Source organism: Pseudorca crassidens, chromosome 14 (assembly GCF_039906515.1).
Source record: "Pseudorca crassidens isolate mPseCra1 chromosome 14, mPseCra1.hap1, whole genome shotgun sequence".
Classification (NCBI taxonomy): Eukaryota; Metazoa; Chordata; class Mammalia; order Artiodactyla; family Delphinidae; genus Pseudorca; species Pseudorca crassidens.
Window position 1 is genome coordinate 19,245,570 of NC_090309.1, and position 21,805 is coordinate 19,267,374.

The following is a 21,805-nucleotide window of genomic DNA, read 5'->3' on the forward strand; positions in this document are numbered from 1 at the left end:
AACACATTTTTTTGTATAAATAAGGTCTCTCTGCTTCCCCTGCTCCCTCAGGAATGAAGAAGATCACTGCTGAGCCAGGGTGGGGTTGGGGTTCAGGCAAGTAAAAATGCCACAGTTTCTCTATCACTTACAAGTTATCTTTTTCTTCAGCATTCACTTTGTTACTTTAAATCTTTCTTTGACTGGTTTCCTGTGTTCTGATAAAGTTGACTGTGACAGTTTTTGCTTGATTTTTCAATGTTTCTGTGAAGGGACCGTCCCTTGGAGTTACCTACTCCACTATTTTAGCTGATGGTCATTCTTAACACATCAGTTTTTGCACTTTATATCAATCTATTTTTACTTTTTTTCTGAGTTCTGGGAGATTTGCTCAAGCTAGTAAATATATCTATATATCTATATCTAGATACATCTATATTATATATATATATATATATATATTTATAGATATATAGATTTTGCCTTTTTTATTTCATTTTCTGTCTGTGTTTACCCCCTCCATTGTTTTTGCTTGTTTGTTTGTTTTTTAAACACAAGGGGAAAGCACGAATGCAGTCCCCCACTACCACAAATTATGCAGTTGAGTTTCCCACATTTGGGGAAACTGCAGGGGTCAGCACATCCAGAGTGCAATGGATAAGACTCGCTCTGGGAAAACCACCTTCATGATCATGGTATCTCCCCTAACAGGTACGTACATCCATTAAGTTTTTAATTCAATCATCTATTTCATATTTATTCAAACTTTTCTGCTCTCAGATTTCTTGCTTTGCTAGATATAATGACTCATAGAATCCACATGAGACCACCAAATTAAATATTTTCTAAAGACTTCTCTTATGTTTTTGCCATGTTAAAGACTGGTCCCTGATTTTGAACAAGGTAAAATGTTCTCACTCTAAATTCATTCTCATCATAACATTGCAGGAAGGGGGACCCCTTTCAGGGCCTGAGAGTGGGCTCTTGTCTAACACTCAGAAATGAATTGCCCAAGGAGACAAACATGCTGACAAAGCAAGAGACTTTATTGGGAAAGGCTTCCCCCACCAGCAGAGAGCAGTAGGGTAAGGGAACCCAGGAGAACTGCTCTGCCATGTGGCTCACAGTCTCTGGTTTCATGGTAATGGAGTTAGTTTCCTGGTTGTCTCTGGCCAATCATATTGCTTGGCCTATAGTCTGACTCAGGGTCCTTCCGGGTGGCATGTGCATCTCTCAGCCAAGATGGATTCCAGCACAAAGGATTCTGGGTAGTTTGTCATCTTCTCCCTCTTTTGGCCCCTCCCAAATTCATGGCAGCAGTACCATGTTCCTTATCAGGACCTCCTGCTCTGAGGCAACTGAGGCAAGTGGTTATCATTGTGCCTGGTCAAGGTGGGTGTTTCAGTCAATGGTTCCCTAACAATAGTTAGTAAAATGTTTTCCAAGAAAGCAATGTTGCATTTTTCTGTCCATTTTTGTTTTATGTTTTTGTTCAGTTTTAAAAGTCAGTTTCTTTTCCTAGGTCTCCAAGGCTATCTTATTAGAAAAGTGAAAGATTTTCATGAGTCCATCACCAAAAGCTATTTATAATGATAGTCTATATATCCTTAGCTATTTTAATGCTATACATTGTCTCTTGATTTTCCTGATTTTAGTTCAGGAATTTATTTTTCTCTAAGGTATTAGATATAGCTATTACAATCATTAGGATTCCATTATATTACTTTAATCAAGTAATTAAAGAGAGAGAGAAAGAATCCCTATCTATCTCTGTCTATATCTACACCAGCAAAATTTTCTGAACTTTGAAGCATGAGGAATTGCTGAAAGGTAGAGAGAGGCAGCAGTTCTAGAAGCACTGCAACTGCTTGGGTGAATATGGGAAGGGGTAAAAAGAACTCCTGAATACCCAAAGGGGAGAAGATAGAGCCTACAGAAATATGGATTTGTAGGAAATCAACTGGACCCAAAGGTTATTTGTTCCACTTCACTTCCTCCAAATAGAAAACATGAAATCCCTCTTTTTAAAAAAATAGTTAATTTTAATGAAATAATAATTTTAAAGGAATTCTACACAAATACAAGATTTTACATGTCTTTTTGTAAGTTGTTCAGATGTTTCATAATGTTTGGAGACAGGAAATTCCTCCTGAGATCTACGTATTACTCTCTCATGCTTCTAAAACATGCACACACACACACACACACACACACACACACACACACACACACACTAAAATAAATATATCACCCAGCACTTTACTTTTTCTGCATGCTCTGCATCAGTGGAAGATTTGAATTTTCCTATCAGTAAATTAAGGGAATTAATATAAAATCCTGGGGCTCACATGACAATGTTGTAATTGTCCTTGTTGACTTTTCGATTTGTGTCAGTAAGCCTCAAGATCAACTAAAATTCCAATTAAAACAAAGTGTAATAAAGTTCTGTAAAAGGCTGATTTCATTAAATGTCAGCAATAAATACATATTTCTTTTAAGAATGAGGCTTCTAGACTTCATGAAGAGAATTTTTATTTTCTTAATTACTGAATAAACAAGGCAATTTTAGGCGTGACATAGTTTTAACTCATTCCAAATCTGAATTCTGAGATGCCTTGGGGATTTTTCATCTTGCTCGGCTATTACAACAAACAAGTCTCTTTAACAAAGTTCTAATTTTATTTCCCAGATGCTTGATTTAAATATTGTTTAGAGCAGTGGTTCCCAAATTTTGCTGCACATTAGTATCACCTGGGGAAATTTTATAAATCCTGATGCTCTGATTGCACCTCATACTGATTAAATCAGAGTATCTATACGTAGAAGCAAGGTATCAGAAGTTTTTAAACATCACCAGGTGAATATAATGTATGGCAAAGTATGAGAAACAGTGGTTTAGAATTTTCATATGTTAGTGTAGATAAAAATTACTTTAAATATTATCATTAGATTCCTGGTTCCGTCTCTCCAATAGTCTGATTCAGTGGGTCTGATGTGGGGCACTCCAGATGATTTGGATGTGAGTGAGCCCCACACACAATGAAGAAATATTCTTATAGAACAAAGAGCTACTCAAAAAGCGGTCCTTGGAACCACAGCATCAGGATTAACTGTGAGCTTGTTAGAAATGCAAATACTTAAACCCTACTGACACCTACTAAATGAGAATCACCGAAACTGAGGAAGAGGAATCCATGTTTTTTGTTTTTTTTCAAGCTTTCCAATTGATTCTTATGCACATTTAACCTGAGAACCATTGACGTAGAGCATATATGTGGTAACTAATCAGTACCACTAATCAAGCCAATATCCTAGATTTCTTAGCTGTTCCATATTGTCTATCATGATATTACAGGCATTGTAGTAAATGATGGGGAAAAAAGTTAAAAGACAATCTCCGCATTTAAGCTTGTGTGTATAATAAATACTCAGAATTATACTAGATTAAACCGGTTAGAGGAAAGGGTGTTTTTTCTGAAAATGTAGAAAGATTAGGGTGAGTATTATTTAGTCATACAGTCAGAGAGATAGAAGATAAGAAAGAGGGGAGGATGATTATATTCACTAATGTGTGTTGTTTCTTTTTCTCAGGTACTTTTCCTAATCTGAATTACCTGTCTTACCAAAGAATGGATAATTGGAAAAAAAAATCACTTATTAAAATGTGTTGTAACTCAGATAAGCTTTGGCTCCGAGGGATGTTGATAATCCAGATGAGCCAATGAAAAAAGCAGAACTTAATTTGGGGGATAGAACTAGCTTCAAAGGGATGTGGCAAAATTAGACTTGTTGTCTAAGCCAACATAGGTTCTAAGCAATAAGAATCTTCCATCAACAGTGATCACAGAAGTCTGTTATGAGGCAGGGTTAGTGACATCTTTGGAGCAAGTCCCAGTCATGAATGACACAACAGATTTACAAGTCAAGCTTTTGTCTTGCTATCAAGCCTTAGGTGAGGAATCAAAGCTCTATCCAAATGAACTGAAATTCACAGCTTTACTTATTTCCCCAAAGAAAAGACTTTATTAGGTTAAGACTAAAGCCCACATTAGGAAAGCAAAGAGGGATTATAACAAGGTCCTGCCTTTATGAGAATGCAGATGTTGAAGATTAATCCAGATACTCCCAAAACTAACTAACTAAATAATTATTTATGACAAGATTAACTTAAAATTCCACTTGGGGCATTTGGACTAAATCTCTGGATTTAGTTTCAACACCTGTTTTAGAAAAGTATTAGAAGAAACAATCTCTAAGTTTTACTCCTGCTATGAATAATTCTGGTTATGCTTCCCCCAAATTCTATTTTAACAGGAGAAGAGATCCTAGGAAAATAATGTAGATATAAAGGGAATTTTAAATAGAAAATTATGTTTTTAAGTATCTATACTAATTCCTTGCTGCTTTTCATTTGGGGAGAAGATGAGGGTGAGGGTTTCATTTAGTTTTCAGATGGGTAATATTTTCACAGGGTCAACATTTCAAAATGTATTAAAGGCTGGAATAAAGGGTCTGACTGCATATTTTTGATGTATGACTGCTGCTTTTAAGCCTGGCCCTCTTCTTCTTCTTTATTCTACATCAGAATAGGCAGATGAGAAAGTTTGTACTGTCTCCTCCTTTGGTGCCTATAGGAAATTCAAACCTGATAAAATCCAAGACCATGCACATGTGCTAGCTACCATAAAAGCCCAATCCATTCTTTCTGCCTTGCTCAAGTCAGCTTTTGCCTTCCTGCTCTCCCCAGGAATTCCTTGCATGAGTAATAAATTTTTTTATAACCCCTTGGTGTTTTGGGTGGGGCCTATCTTCTTTTCACTGAAGGTCCAAAACAGTGGTTCTGTCAGCAGGATGTCTAGACAATAACCACCAGCAGCAGAGGTCTCTTCTCTTGCTTTGGTTTGCTACCTGGCTCTGCTGCCTGCATTTGAGCCATTATTTTGAGCAGCTGCTTACTTTGAGCTGTGTTGCTGACTGATGTTAAGTTTGTGTTTTGAGCTGGGCTGCATTGTGCCGCATTTGCTTAGTTCTATGGAGCCTCTGTCATACACCACTATGAGATTGAAGCCCTCCTTACAGTGGCCCTGGGTTGTGTGTCACAGCTAAACCTATTGTGTGATTTGATTCCAGCATAAGCTGTGAGAGGTGTTAGGCTCAGGAGAATCAATGATTTTTACCCTGTGACCCTTGGTTTTGTGTCTCAACCCAGCATTGTCTTTTGTTCAATAGAGGGTTCAGGGAAAGACTCATACCCTATAAAATATGTGGACCCACTTGCATGGAGGAAATGTTACTATGTGGCATGTTGAAATCTACATCCCAAAAGCAAGTAACTCACTAGGACTCTACAAAATGCCTTTGCTGCTGCTACCTATGCCTCTGACACCAAAAGAAAACCTGATCCTCAGAATTCTAGGGAAAAATAACTATGGTATGCCTCTGGAACAGCCAGGAATTAATTCCCTCTTTGTAATAGAGGAGGCCCCTAAATCCAGTGATACCAATTTGAGACTTTCTGAAGGAATAAATTTAGAAATATGATCAAGATAAAGAGGTTCCCCCAAAGTATGTCCAGTAACCACTGAAAAAGAAGGAAGTGTCAACTGAAAAAAAAAGGCACAACGTAAAAGTTGAGAATTATGTTTTATTTAGTGGAAAAAATGAGGTTTCAAGCCCAGGAGGCAGCCTCTCAGATAGCTCTAAGGGACTTCTCTGAAGAGGAAAGGGAGGAGCCAGGATATATAGGGGTTTCTGCAACAAAGACCAGGTAGTCAGAAAACCAGACATCTCAAGTTAAGGAATTTATCATTTTTCTATGTATGGGGAGATGCAAGAGTCTGGGCTCATTAAAATCATTCCTTTTATCTGCACCTCAGCTATATGGGGCCAGTATCCTGTGTTTTCTCATCCCGAGTCTCCTTTGGGTGCACCGTCAGGGGTGGCTGCAGCAGTTGACTGCTAGATGGCAGGCATCCTGTTTCTGTCTTGAGTTCCCTCAGGGCTCACCTTTGGGATGGCTGTAATGTGACGGTTTGATGGCTGCAACAGCCTTTGTTTACTGATATGGCATGCAACATTTTTTATTTTTTCATTGATAGAAGGAAGGACAGAAACCTAGATGCAAAGAGAAAAAGCTGAAACAAGTGTCCATAATTTAACCCAACTGGAAATCCAAAATTTACCAAAATAATTTATTCAACAAAAAGATAAAAGGGTACAAATTTCCTGTTATGCCTCCACATCACAGATTCTGAATTAACTTCAAATCTCCTAAAATGCATCAGTTGGCAAGTATTCATGGCCTTAATCAACACTGGAGCTCAAACTAGAGTTACATCTGGCTATCCCAGTAAATTTAAGTAGGGTATCTTAGGGGAGTTTCCAAATATTAAAGAGAGAACAAATAGTTATGTTTCACCTTAACCATCAGAACTATCATCCTGATTAAATTTCCTGTGATCATAGAACATGTGGATGAAGAATGTCGCCTGCCATATCAGCAAATGATGTTGCAGCCATCAAGCCAGCAGCCACTGCAGCCTCCCCGGGTCGGTGCACCCTGAGGGGATTCAGGGTGGGAAAGAACAGGATACTGGCCCAAGATAGTTAAGGTTAATATCAGAGGAATGATTTCAGTGAGCCCAGACTCTTGCATCTTCCCTTACATAGAAAAGTGCTAAATTCATTAACTTGAGACGTCTGGTTTTCTTTAATTAAATGTAATGTTTTGATGTTCCAACTACGTGGTTTTTGTTGTAAAAACCCCTATGTATCCTGGTTCCTCTCTTACCTCTTCAGAGCAGTCCCTTAGAGCTATCTGAGAGGCTGTCTCCTGGATCTAAGCCCATTTTGTCTGCCAAATAAAACATAATTCTCAACTTTTACGTTGTGCATTTTTTTTCAGTCAACACACATATGCCCTAAAATATCCCAAAGTAAGAATGGATGCTCTGAACTAATGAGTAATAAAATAAAATACGTTTTGATTTAAAGTTAAATTAAGTATTTGGAACTTACACATTGGCTTGACAAAATGGGAACCCATGGACCAGCTCCCTCTTCCTCAAGTAAAATAGTTAATATGTCCCAATATAAATTAAAACAGACTTTCAGGGATTAAAACTCATTATACAAGAACTATTTAGTGAAGGAATGATTATCCTCACTGCTTTTCCATTTAATGGTCAGTTTGGCCTGTTCTTAAACTTGAAAAGAATGAATGGTGGATTTTACTGTAACCTTAATTCTGTGGTATCACTGATATTATTAAAATTAGTGACTACAGCCAAAGAGCAACTGATGAATATTTTGCTATCATAGACTTGGCTAAAATGTTCTGTTCATGCATATTTCAATATCCTCTCAGCCACCGTTTGCCTAATTTTCAGTGTGATATATAACACCTTTACCTGACTTCCCATGAGGTATCTCAACAGCCTTGCCATCACACACAATCTTCCCAGGCAAGATCTTAACCACATCCCACTTTCTCTGGGAGCACAGGTATGGCCTCACATTGATGACATCCTCCTCTGAGGAAATCCATTTTGAGGCAGAAAAAAAATGGATTCCAGACTGGACATTTACAGCTAGCTTCCTGTTTACATTTCCTGAGGCAGGAGGCAAGTGGGCTCCAGGCTAAATATTTACAACCAGCCTCCTGTTTGCACTTCAAATGGAAGTAACAACAGGAACAGATTAAATAGCTGGACTTTGCCTCCTGTGTACACTTTAAGATAACAGTCGTGGCAGGGACAGAGAGGGGCTAAACCCTGTTTGAGTAAAGGATCAAGAGGTCACATATTTCCCATCCTTGGGGCAAGGGAGACACTGCACATGTGCAGGAAGGCTCCTTGTGGGTCAAAAATGAGGGTGTGCCACCCCATAATAGGTGATGTCAAGGCCCCCCATGGGCCTCTGGGCTGGAATCCATCTTGGAAAAAAGTTGCACATTCATGTTGGGGAGGGTCCTAGGACAGGTAAGGTGTGGATAAAGAAACCAGATAATTGGCCAAAGGTAAACAAAGACCTGGAAGAACTGCCCTATATAAATGATTTAACCACCTCTTTACTGTACTCCTCTTCATTAGGCAGAATGCACATACACTTTCTTTCTGGGTGTGTGTTTCTGCTCAGTATCTGTCTTAAACAAATTGTTTCTCTGTGTGCTCTTCCACTTGTTGTGCTGTATCTCTAATAATAAACTTTGCACCTGTTTTTACAGTGTTTGCCTCCTTGAAATATTCTTGCTTTCAAATGGAGGCAAGAGCCGGGGAAAATTTGTTTCTGGCCTCTAGCCCTTGCTGGTCTAGTGGCTAGGATTCCTGGTTTTCATCCAGGCTACCCAGGTTCAATTCCTGGGCAGGAAACTAAGATCTCACTTCAAGCCACTGCTCACTGTTATCCTTCCGAGATCAATTTGACACACTCATTTGGAACATACAAATACTCACAAAAGAGCATACGTACCAAAAAGTAAATAAACTACTATGCCACACAGAGTGCAAGGGTTTAACTCTGCAAAATTACCTGGTAAACCAAGAACCACTCAGTCCCTGATGCTTATGTTAAGGAACAGCTGTTGACTCTTTCAGCATATGCAATGTTCAAACAAGCTCAATACCTTTTAAACATTTTTAGCTTCTAAGCAAAATTTACAACTTTACAAATAGATTTTACAAATCTATTGATAATGTTATCTGCAAGTTGTCCCAACTTGAATGGGGCTCCCTCCAACAAAACGTTCTAGAATCTGTCCAAATTTTATTACAACAGGCATTCTTGTTAGTACCCCCATAAGTTCCTTTATGGAGGCTTAGCAACTTTGTCTAGATGATCCACGATGGCCATGCATTGGCTTTTTTGTCCCCATGCTATATACCATTAGCAGGCCACATACTGGCTATCCTGGAAATAGAGGCACTCATAGTCCATGAACCTGTGACCCTTCCTGATGCCTGATAGCCGAACACAATTTTATGAATAGTTTTTCATTTCAGAACTGATTTGTGATGCCTCATTTATTGAATACTAAATTTCCATGTATATCTGGATCTCTGTTTAGACTTTATTTTTTCTATTGATATTTATATATCTATGCATGAGTAATGCCACACAATATTAATTATTGAAGCTTTATAGCATACATAGTACTTAATACATAATAGAGTTAGTCCTCATTCTATTTCTGACTCCTGATTAATACTAGAGCTTGCTAATTTTTCAGCCCCAAATCTCTTCCCAAACTTTATTGCATGTTAGAATTTTCTGGGCATCTTTTAAAAACCTCAGTGCCCATGTCTTATCCCATACAAATTATATCAGAATATCTTGTGGTCAAAGGCATGCATTAGTATTTTTTTAAGTCCCCAGTTGGTTTCAATATGTACTAACTTGTGAACCATTGCCTTAGGTAGATTCAAAGAGCATAGAGGCCCAGATTGCTCACCAAGTCAATCATGATGCAGATAGTATATCCTTTGGTCCAGGTGCTCTGAGTTCAAGTCCCTTGGTCTGGCGAGCAAGGTTCTCTGTGACACCTATTTATACAAATTTACTTGCTTTTGTCAATTTCCTGTTATAGCTTAGAGTTCCACCGCCATACACATTTGACAGATGCCCACTTGTGTCATCTTATTGGTATGCTTATTATGTAAACAACTGTTGCTAAGGACATGTTGCCACCATATCTTCAGGTACTGTTCTTAATCTGCTTTATTTCATTTCCTCCAACTGTCTGTTGTTGGATGTTTCTACCAACATAGCCATTCATATGTGGGTCTATCTAATCTTGAGTTCCCAGTGTTCCTGTCTAGCATAATTCAGAGAGACCAAGCCCTTAATCCCAATGTAATTGAGACCAACTCCCTTACTCCTTGCAGGATTATATTGGAGTGCTCACTACTTTGATTTAAGTTGGGCAATGCTACTGTGTCATATAACATAGAAGAAAAATTCAAACAAAAAATGCATATCTGAGAAACAGAAGTAATACTTTAAGAATCTCAAAAGAATTATCAAAACAACTTCTTTGGAGGCTTGTTTATTTCCTAAGATCCTTAACAAGAATTAAAACATTTCTATTTCACAATAAAGTTTCCTAGTTTTATTTTTTAATTGCATCTTATCTTATTCAAGACTTGGCATAGCTTCCAAGTTTACTAATTTGTGATTGGTGTTCTAATTATTAGTGCACTTTGCTGAACCTCTCCAGAATGAAGCCAACTCCCCACATTTGGTCAGGTTTCTTGTAAGGTAAGTATGTCAGGTGGACATAAGTGTAAAGAACTCAAAATATTTTTTAAATTAAAGCCAAGCAATCTCAACAGCTGTTTATTTTTTATTTGTTTGGTTTTAATTAGAACAAGGAAATAAAATTCCATTTGTTCACATTAGTCTTAATTGCACTTCCTCAAATTTATTTTCCCTGATTTTATTTTCCTGAAGTTAAGCAGTCTGTGATAATACACAGTGGTATTGTTTGCTTTTATCTGTTGCCTACAGTTTAATTTTATACATGACTTTCACATTAAGGGATCTGAATTTTATTTTATGGGCATTAATTTATTTACCTATTTTGCTGTTCTTTTTCACTGACTGAAAATCTTCCCACATTTATTGTTTAAGGTAAAATATCACAATGCACTGTTTAATAAGATGGAGCTCCTCTTATTATTATCACTCTCCCCTTCCCCCATCTATAAGTGAACAGCAGTCAGCATCACTGGGCGCAGATGAGACATCTCTGGCAGAGGATCACAGATATCCCATTCTCTTAATCACCTATAGATAAATTCTCTTGATGTGGGAAGTAGCTTGATGTATCCATAGTGCTGTAGAGGGTTCCAAGTGCCCACTGACCATTCTGCCCTCATTCCCAGTCTACACTACATGATGGTTATTGATGTAAATCAGAAACTATTACACCACATTCACCAAGGCATATCTCATGCCCCTCTACTGCAATAGTCAATTTAAACACAGCTCTTCAAAGAATTCCCTGAAAATAATGATTGTATCATCTCTGTTTATTAACATACTTAATTTATCCTTGGTTCTGTGTAATCATATCTTATATTCAATGCAGTTACTTCAATATAATGAGGACCTAAAGACACCAGGATAATTGGGAAGATCACAGGTTTTACAGTGAGGCAGAAATGGCTTCCATCTGCCATCTGAGCCATAGCACTTAAGAGCTGTGTGACTTTGGACATATCACTTAAACCTTCTGAAGTGTAATATTATCACCCATAAAATAGGAATATAAGGCAATACTAGTTGGTTATTAGGAAGATTATATACGAGAGTGTTTTTTAAAATTTTCTTCTCAGCAGGATAATTTCTAAAAATGAAATTATCCATAGAATGTGTACACAGAAACCCAACATGGAAAATAGATTTTAAAAACTGAGCATCTTAGCAAAAATTTGGTGTTGTTGAATAATTTCTTAAAATCTTTAAGAAAGAAAACGTAAAGTATAGAGAAGCTGTAAATGAATCAGACTCTGCTTTATTCATTCAAGACACTTCTTTTGAATGCCATACCTTGTGTTTGACACTGTAATGTGTGCTGGGGATACAGTGGTGAGCAGGACAGAGCAAATCTATTCCCTCAGGGATTTTAAACTCTAGTTGGGAAGAATTACAGGTGACAGACAAACAAATGTATTTATCATATCTATCTGAGAGTGATAATTTGATGAAAATAAAAGTGAGGTGATGAGATTTTCAATTATTTGTGTTATTTGTCCATTGATGTTCATACTTTTTTTTAAAATATTGAAGTATAGTTGATTTATAATGTCACATTAATTTCAGGTGTACAGCACAGTGATTCAATTATACAAATATATATATATATATTCTTTTTCAGATTTTTTTCCCTTATAGGTTATTACAAAATATTGAGTTTAGGGCTTCCCTGGTGTTGCAGTGGTTGAGAGTCCACCTGCTGATGCAGGGGACATGGTTTCGTCCCCCGGTCCGGGAAGATCCCACATGCCGCAGAGCGGCTGGGCCTGTGAGCCATGGCTGCTGATCCTGCGCATCCGGAGCCTGTGCTCCACAACGGGAGAGGCTACAGCAGTGAGAGGCCCACATACCACAAAAAAAAAAAAAATTGAGTTTAGTTCCCTGTGCTATACAGTATGTCCTTGTTTGTTACCCATTTTATATATAGTAGTGTTTATATGTTAATCCCAGCTTCCTAATTTATCCCTTCCCCCTGTTCAATTGTATCTTTTTTTTTAAGATTCCACATATATATGATATCATATGATATTTGTCTTCCTCCATCTGGCTTACTTAACTAGTATGATAATCTTTATATCCATCCATATTGCTGAAAATGATATTATTTCAGTCTTTTTGGTGGCTGAGTAATCTTCCATTATATATATTGTATATATATATATATATATAATATATATTATATATATATATAATATATATAATCTTCTTTGTCCATCTGTCAATGGACATTTAGGTTGCTTCCAGCAATATCTTTTTAGATCTGTCTCCTAGAGTAATGGAAAAAAACAAAAATAAACATATGGGACCTAATTAAACTCAGAAGTTTATGCACAGCAAAGGAAACTATAAACAAAATAAGAAGACAACCCACAGAATTGGAGAAAATATTTGCAAATGATGCAATGATGGGAATGTAAATTGGTACAGCCACTATGGAAAACAGTATGGATGTTCCTTACAAACTAAAAATAGAGTTACCATAAGATCCTACAATCTCACTCCTGGGCATATATCTGTAGAAAACTATAATTCAAAAAGATACATGCACCCCAGTGTTCATAGCAGCACTATTTATTATAGGCAAGACATGGAAGAGATTCATTTCTGAAAGGATGGAAAAATAAGACTTCAGGAGGTGAAAAATTTGAGCAGAAACCTCCTTAAATTGAGGGAGGTATGTTAGTATGTGGAAAAGAACAGTATATCAATATTTGCAGAAAGGATGTTCAAAGCAAAAGAACAACAGCACACATGTGCTGAGGCAAAGTTATTGTTTTCCATTTGAGGAAAATCAAGAAAACCAATGTGACAGCAGAGGAGGAAGCTAGTGGAGAGTGACAGGAAATACAATCAGAGTTAACCAGAGGCTGTACCAGATAAGGTCTTTATAAGTCATGGTATGGGGTTAGGATTTTATGCTGAAAGAGATGAAATCCCATTGAGATGTTTTAAGAATAGAAGTGGCATGATCAGACTCATGCTTTTGGAAGATCAACTGGCCTGTTGGAAAAGAGTCTGTACAACACAGTGTAGAAGCAAGATTATCACTAATTCACTAATCCATGTAGGAGATGATATTGACTTTGACTAGTGAGCTAGCACTGGTGACCTGTGCAATGACATGTTTTGAGATATATTTAGAAGGAAGAATAACTGATTTTCAGGTGGATAGGATATAAACTCAAGGGTATCAACAGAGTTTAGAACCAGAACAAAAGAGAACCAAGCAATGGTGGGGGGAAAAAGTCACCACTTTTCCTTTCCAGGAGGATTGCAAAGAAAGCTTGAAGAAAAAGAATATTTGAAAAGTCTTTTACATGTTGCCATGTGATAGCTACAGGGATGTGAGTCACTGGAGAAAAATTAAATATTAGGGCATGAGTCTTCCTATGAAACTGTGATTTTGTGTGCCTTTGGGAGGAGGTGTGGAGATAAGAACAGAACTAATAAGGCCATTTGCCATCATTTGTTTTGCTTCACTTCACTAGCAATGTCTCCAGAATGTTTGTTTTTTCGAGTCAGTGGTCTTGGATGTAATTGACAAAGGGACTCTTGAACATGGTTTTGAATGTCAATACACAGTTTCTGATACATATTTTATAGTTAAAAATAGTATAGGTTTATAAAAAGTATATAGCACAACTGAAATAATTAAAGGATGGTCCCCTCAGAACCTCCCAAATTGTATCTCCTTACTTCATATCACCCACAGCATTGCTACCAGAGTTCTTTGCCCAAAACACATAAATCCTGTGTGAAACCACTTGTGGGAAAATCACTCACAGATCAATGGGTACAACCACCATGGAAAACACTTAAGAAAACACCTCTTTAAATGGATTCTCCACATACCCTGTGATCCAGTATTATATTTATTCTAGAGAAACACTTACTTAATCAGGAGACATGTACACAAATGTCTTTAGAGCTACTGATCACCATAGAAGAAACCTGAAGTTGCTGAAATGCCTATTATTGTGAGAGTAAATCAAAAACTGTGACATATCAAACAACGTAACATTTCTGCACTCAAAACAAATGAACTACAGAGGCATGCAGTGATATGGACTTTAGTAGCACAATATTAAAGAAAAAAAGTAAATCCCCAAATAAACCATAAGTGTGATACCTACTTTCTAAAGTTAAAAACAAAGTAAACTTTTGAAATTAAAATGTAATTTAATTAAAATCACATTAAAAAGAAAGCAAGGGAATGATGAACACAGAATTTAGGATATGTGCCCCATGGCTGTGGGAAATCAGGGGATAGGTTAGTAGAAGAAATATAATTCAGTGCAGGTTATTGTTAAGGTCCTAACTTTTCCTTGGGATGGTTGGTCCATGAATAATTATAACATTTTAAAAATATATAATTATATATCTTAAAATCTTAAAAAAGGGAGGAGGTCACTTATGGAACAACAGATAGAATATTTCATGGATCAAAGATTATGTTTTATCCAAGCCAGTGTCAGATCCTTTTTAGAAAACACAGATGACTCCTATTCTCCACAGGAGCAGAATCCAAACATTTTTATTTATACAGGCCTATTTATGAAATATTATTGCAAGCACACCCAAAATTCATACAAATAATGATTTAAAAATTATATACATATTTATAAGTATGTTGATTTATAATTTTTAAATAATTTATATACTAGAATTATCTCATTTATAGTTATGTTTTCCTCAGTTTACATAATGTGTAACTTATACCTCAAAACACTTATTACCTCATAATTGATATTTTTAAAGAATTAAAATAAAATAAACATATTATCAATTTACTTTTTTTCTTTCTTTTTTTGTAATTAGAGGCTTAGAGGTCCGGTACCAATCATTGCTTGATAAACAGAGATGGCACTGAGAAAACAATCAAATAATGACCATAAAATCCATCATCAATGCACAACCATATTGTTACTCACTTTATTTTCCTCTCCTAGCAGTCTCCAAGTAAACTTTGAGCTTGTGAATAAGAGAGATTGTTGACAAGTAATAGGAAACAATTAGGAAAGTGGTTTTTTCCTTGTCTTATTTCTTTGTTAGTGAATTGGAAGCACTGTAAGTTGCATAACCCATATCTATTCCTCAAGATTCCTTACTAATATAATCCTGATTTTATTTATTACAGCAATATAATCAGCTCCAATATCCCTTACAGGTAGGCATAACATTAGATGTTCAATGAGATGACCTGGAGCTTCCTGTGAAATCTTTCTCTTTTCTAATAAATAGGTTCAGGCATATCTCACATCTACCTTCCTTTTTATATTTACTTTGAACATGAACATGATGTCTGAGGTTGTAATAATGACACAATAAGCATGATAGTGAGATCAATAAAATAGGCGTGGCAAAAGTAACATGCTTGGTTGCCAGATGACATCCCTGAATGTCTCAATCCAATACCTCTTATTATTTTGAAAAAATGAGCAAATAACACAAACAAAAAATCTGTTTGCTTAAGCTATAATTTTATAGCTTATAAAATTATAAGCTATAATTTTTCTGTTAGCAGGTTAGCTACGTGGAAAATATGGTATGAGTCCTGATAATGGCTTTGAAGTTGAAATAATTGATAATATAATTCTTTAAAATGGCATGTGGATATGAATTGTAATAGAATAATTTTAAAATTACATCATTTGCACATCTGAACTTGTGGACTACAATTCATTAATTCACTTTTAATACTAAAACTTGTTAATAATAGAACATGATTCATATAAATACATATATAATACAAAGAGACATATATAATTGTAAATGGTTTATTATTTCTGAAAATTTTTATTTAACCCACTAAATTACTTCAAATTAAAGACATGGTTCTAAACCCAATACACTGTGATAATTTTAATGATGATATATTTAAAAATCTAACTCATGATAAAAATGAAGAATTAAATGGAAAAACTGGATCCATAGTTCATGTCATGAGCCACATTTTGCAGTCTTATCCACCTATGATGCAAAAGTTTCTTATTGCTATTTAAATTTGATAGGCAAATTTCCCTTATTACACTTAGTTGTTGAAAAAAATTGAATACTTTAACCTTTTACACAAGTTGGAAATTCTGTTTCCAAGTTCTTTGAGAGGGCAATTTTGAAAAAAATTTCTAGTTGTTATACATATTTATTTCAGTGATAAAATCACTTTTATCACTTTTTCACTTTTATCACTTTTCAGTGATAAAAATCACATGACAATGAAAATATTTCCAATTACTTTTATGTTTTCCATGTTGAGAATGTTAGTTTTGCTTATAATTTTAAAACATCTTTATATTCAAGGGTAGTATTTTGGCTTCCTTTTTAAAAATGCACCTGGATAGAATACTATTGAAAATACCTATTACGTAAAAGTACAGCAAATTTGGTACTACACCTTCTTTTTTAAATATATAACTTTTTTAAGCTCAACAGCTCTGTAGTACTCTGTCCCAAGATAGTCAGTGAATTGTGTGTAGAGCAAAATATTTTTTAGTTCAAGTACTGTACTTTGAAGATGAAGCACCTACAGGACCACCTCCAAAATGACTCAGTAGAGCTTGTAAGACCCTTGATTCATGGGTCCCAGCCTCCTTTCTGAGCCACACATGGAACCTTTCCTCTCTTCTAGATGCACCATATATCTAAACTTCCCCCAACTTCCATTTATTTTCCTAAACATGGTGAACTCTTTGTAACTCCATCTATCTGGAAAACTCTCACTGTTTCACCAACATTCAAAATAAATGACACCACTTCTTTGAAATATTTCTTGAAGTTCCTATGCAGAATTAATCTTTGTGTGGTTTGTATATTCACAGCTACTGACTAATCTCTAAGATTACATATTACAATATATTATAGTTATCAGTACAAATGTCTGCTTTCCCTGCCAGACAGTGATCAATCCAGGGGAACAAAAACTTTCTACAGCATGGACTAATTTTATTTAACTCTATTCTTCCTCTATAGAATCTTGTACATAGAGGGATAAGTCCTTGTTAAATGCCAAATAAATGAATGAACTAGTGTTTAAATAAATCAGTGAATGACTAAATGGAATTTAAGAAAGGAACATTGAATTCTAGTGAAAATTCTGATGAAGTTAATTCAATTTTAGCAAGTTTGGGCACTGGATCTATGTAGATAGTTGGTACCAATAAACTCTCTGCACTCTTCCCTGGGGTATTTCAATAAAGAAGCAAAATAATCTGTCTCACTCCAACTTCTCATCAACATATGTTTACAGAATCATCCTGTTATTTGTTCTGAGGTTTGAAAACTTAAAAGGTAATGGGAGAAATTAGTACTAGATTTAATAGAGATATAATATACATGCAACATGGATACTAGTTTCCAGAAGCTATTCTTTTTATAGGAAACATCCAGCAAGCACCCAGTTAATGACAATCAAGTCAAGACATGCATGACACATGTCCCAAGAAAGCTGTGGAAGAAAATAAGAATAACTGACTTCTGATTCTTTTTAAGATCATGTTTTCAAAAGGGCTTTATAAATTTAAAAACACCATCAATGGTAAGAGATTGTTCAGAGTGTTATAGGGGAAAACTTTTGGCAGGCCAATGGAAAGAAGAATCACTTCTTGAAAAAGTTCTAGGGAGTAAGTGAATAGCAGTTGAGCTGGGGCTGGAAATGATTTCAGACTCTGTAGCCACACACATAAAGCATCATAGTCGTGAAACTGCCTGTTTGATATGATGGATGTCATGAGAGCTTTCATTTGGCCATAATGGTCAACATTAAAGCGTAGAAGAATCCTACCTCATGCCATTATTTAATATCTCTCTGAAAATTGTAAGTCCTGAAGGCTCACACTGTTGTTTTATTGAGAAACTTTTAATGCATTGACTCATCTTCAAATATGATGGATCATTTTGTGTGCCCAGCCGTGACATCATTTCCTAACTTGATGTATTAAGTAATGATACATTCAGCCTCCTTAAGTGATCACCTTAATTATGACAATGGATAACTATGATCATTAAACTAATGACAGCTGTCACCATCAGCCACAGGAGTAACAGATGAGTTACAAGATCAAATTTACGTCAACTTCATAATGTCTGGTGATTGAGAGTAAGGAATAACATAGAAGGATTAAGAATATATCTCAGAAACTTTAAAGATAAAACATAAGATAGTGTTTCTCCTAATTCTCCAGAACAATAATGGAATGAGGCAATTCAGCTCCCAAAGTTATTTCAGTGAGGAAAATGTTCATAAACCATCCAAGTCAACTGATTCAACCAATCTTTTGTTTTTCCACTAGAGAGTTAGACCAAGTGAAAAATCAAAATGTGACAATGGGATGCCTGAATATTAACATTTGTTGTACATAACCTGCCATTCCCCATTACCTTTGTAGATGTCACCATTCAACTCCATCTTTGCAAGAAAAAGATATGTGGCATCCACCCCTCCTCCCAGGGCCTAGCCTCCCAGACTGCCTTACCTTTCCTCAATATCAAAACTAATCTTCCCTATCCTGTGTCTCCTAACGGGGCCTGTCCTCTTCTTTTTAAGGTTATCAAGAACTAATTTGTGTTAATAGTCAATGCAATATATTTATCATATTTGGACAGAACTCACTGGGAATAGAAAACATACTATTATAGATAAAGTTATTCTTGAATTCTGAGCTGAACCACTTCTAGAATCCTAGAATCCTTTCTTTTTTCTTGGCTATCAGGAAGCTCAGAATAAGCTGCTTGGTCAGGTCCCCTGATATCATTATTAACTTATCCCTCCAGAGGTTTTGGGTTTTGTTTTGTATCATTTATTTCAAGTTTTATATTTTAACTCCAAATGCAATTTTACACTATTTCTTCAATTTATATACATGTTTTGTTACCATTATACTCAAATCAGTAGAATATAATTGAATATTAATAATGAAATACAGAACTAGAATAACATGGATGCCTATGGAAAATTCATAGAGTTAAGTACTCATGGCAAATTGATGGGAATCAAAGTATGCCTAACTCTTTAAAATTATAGGTATAGAGTTAAGTGTATAGTTCAGAAGGAATACTTTTACTATATTCTGTACTTACCAGATCATATTTAGAATATTGAATTTGAATCTGAAAACCATATAAGAGGACTGTTAACTATTGGAGATAAATTTTTACAATCAGAGCAGCATCATGAGAAAAAGGGCTATTTTGAAAGGCCTTGGAATCTTGTTGGCAACTGCCTCACTTAATCCCCCAGGAGTCCTCCATCTAAATAAGTTAGATTCAGGAAAATGCATTGGTTCATAAGCACCAATGTATATTTGTCTAATATGCCTCTTCAAGTATCAACGTTCTTGCTGCTTTTGAACTTGTCAGATGTGACAGGGTGACTAATGTTTGTAAAATATTCCAAAAAATTTAAACAAACACAAGCAAAGCATGCATGTAGTAGGTCAGCAAACACATGAATACCCAGTTGAAATGACTATCTCTGAGCTAGGGTATTCTCTATATCTGGAGAAGAGTTGATAAACTTTATTCTGCAAGGTAAAACCCTCTGGAGGTTTTAACCATGTGAGTAGCAGGTTTGTTTATTTTATTTTTTATTCTGATTTTGTTTTAAATCAGGAGGTTCAGAGTAAGTGAGTAGAGGGACTTAATATCTTCTAATTTTCCCCAAATTTAACTTCAGAGTGTGATACACAGATTACTACTATGGCTTTTCCCAACACAGTAACACACAATTTTTTCTATTACCTTTAAAGTATGATTTAAATTTTTCAGTCTGGTAATCAAAATTCTCTAAGATCTGTTCTCAAGAAAATCACTCTACTGTCTATATTTCTCACCCAATATAAAACTGGGATAAAAAGATGCACCTATTTCCTCAATTGTAGATTGAGGTTTAAACAAGTAAAACAAAGATTAAATAATACAACATAAAGAGAGGGCATAGTCATTGAGAAATAGCCATCATCATCATCTTCTTCATTACTATCTTCATTATCAGGTATTTCATCATTCCACAATATTTATTGATCTCTTTCCTCAGAACACACACAATTCTGGGCACTGGAGAGAGAGAATATTAATCCATTGATTCTGAGTAAAAGAACCATAACATTACCAATAAATTTTGTCATAGAAAATAATTTTAATAATTTGCTACTCTTCACATTTCAGAGAAAAGGTGAGTCACAAGGAAACCATAAACCATCAATATTAACGGTTACAAAAGAATAAACTACTCAACTTCTTTCAATGTTCTGAGACCAATGTCAATGTAGTCTCCCACACCTTCCCTCTCTCTCTGATCTTGAGCAGTTTTTAAGAGAGGTAGAATCACAGAGTGGTCAGGTTCTCATACTCTGGAGTCTAATGACCTCGTTTGCATCCTGGTTCGGCTGCTGTCAGTGTGACCTGGGTCAAGTTACATACGTTCTTTGTGCTTCAGTTTTCTATTGTAAAATGAAGATTACAAAAATGTATTAACCTCATTGGGTTGTTGTGAGGATTAGTGATGTAAAATACCTAAAACAGGTCCTAACACACAGTAAGTTTGAGATGGGATGATGATGATGATGATGATGGTTATGATGAAATGACTATGGTAAAGTGAGAATTTATCTTCAAAATGATTGCTTGCAAAATTTTCCATCATAAATACAAATCTAATGACATTTACTAGGCGGAGATTACTGAGACTAAATAATGATGTTGGCTATTTAAAGCAAGATTAAAATAAGAACCACACAAAAAGCTATTTCTCAGGTGAGATTTTAGTTAAAAATAAATTACTAAGGTCGCTTCTACCTTCTCCCCAGTTCCTAAAATGTCAGCTAGTGAAATTATATTAGATACCTATTGCTGTGTAACAAATTAATCTGAAATTTAGCAGCTTAGAAAAACACACATTTATTATCTCATGGTTTCTGTGGGTCAAGAATTCAGATAAGGTTTATTTATTTATTTATTTATTTTATGGCCGTATAGTTGATTTACAATGTTGTGTTAGTTTCCAGTATACAGCAAAGTGATTCATATATATATATATGTTATATATCAATATACACATATATGTGTGTATATGTATGTGTATATATATATATATATATATTCTTTTTCAGATTCTTTTCCATTATAGGTTATCACAAGATATTGAATATATTCTCTGTGCTATACAGTAGGTCCTTGTTGGTTATTTATTTTATATATAGTAGTGTGTATCTGTTAATTCCAAACTTCTAATTTATCCCTTCCCCCCGCTTTTCCCCTTTGGTAAACATAAGTTTGTTTTCTATGTCTGTGAGTGAATTTCCATTTTGTAAATAAGTTCATTTGTAACATTTGTTTAGACCCCACGTATAAATAATATCGTATGATATTTGTCTTTCTCTGTCTGACTTACTTCACTTAGTATAATAATCTCCAGGTCTATCCATGCTTTTGTAAATGGGATTAGTTCATTCTTTTTTATGGCTGAGTAATATTCCATTGTATATAAATACACCACAACTTCTTTATCTATTCCTCTGTCGATATACATTCAGGTTGCTTACATGTCTTGGTAAATAGTGCTGCTATGAACACTGGG

The 21,805-nt window shown here is 35.4% G+C and overlaps 1 non-coding gene across 1 annotated transcript; it reads right to left on the bottom strand.

Moving 5' to 3' along the window:
• Positions 1-534: 534 nt before the first annotated feature.
• Positions 535-698, bottom strand: LOC137206259 (U1 spliceosomal RNA). Its single transcript, XR_010934575.1, has one exon. It is a non-coding gene; the product is annotated as a U1 spliceosomal RNA (small nuclear RNA).
• Between the last annotated feature and the right edge of the window lie 21,107 nt (positions 699-21,805).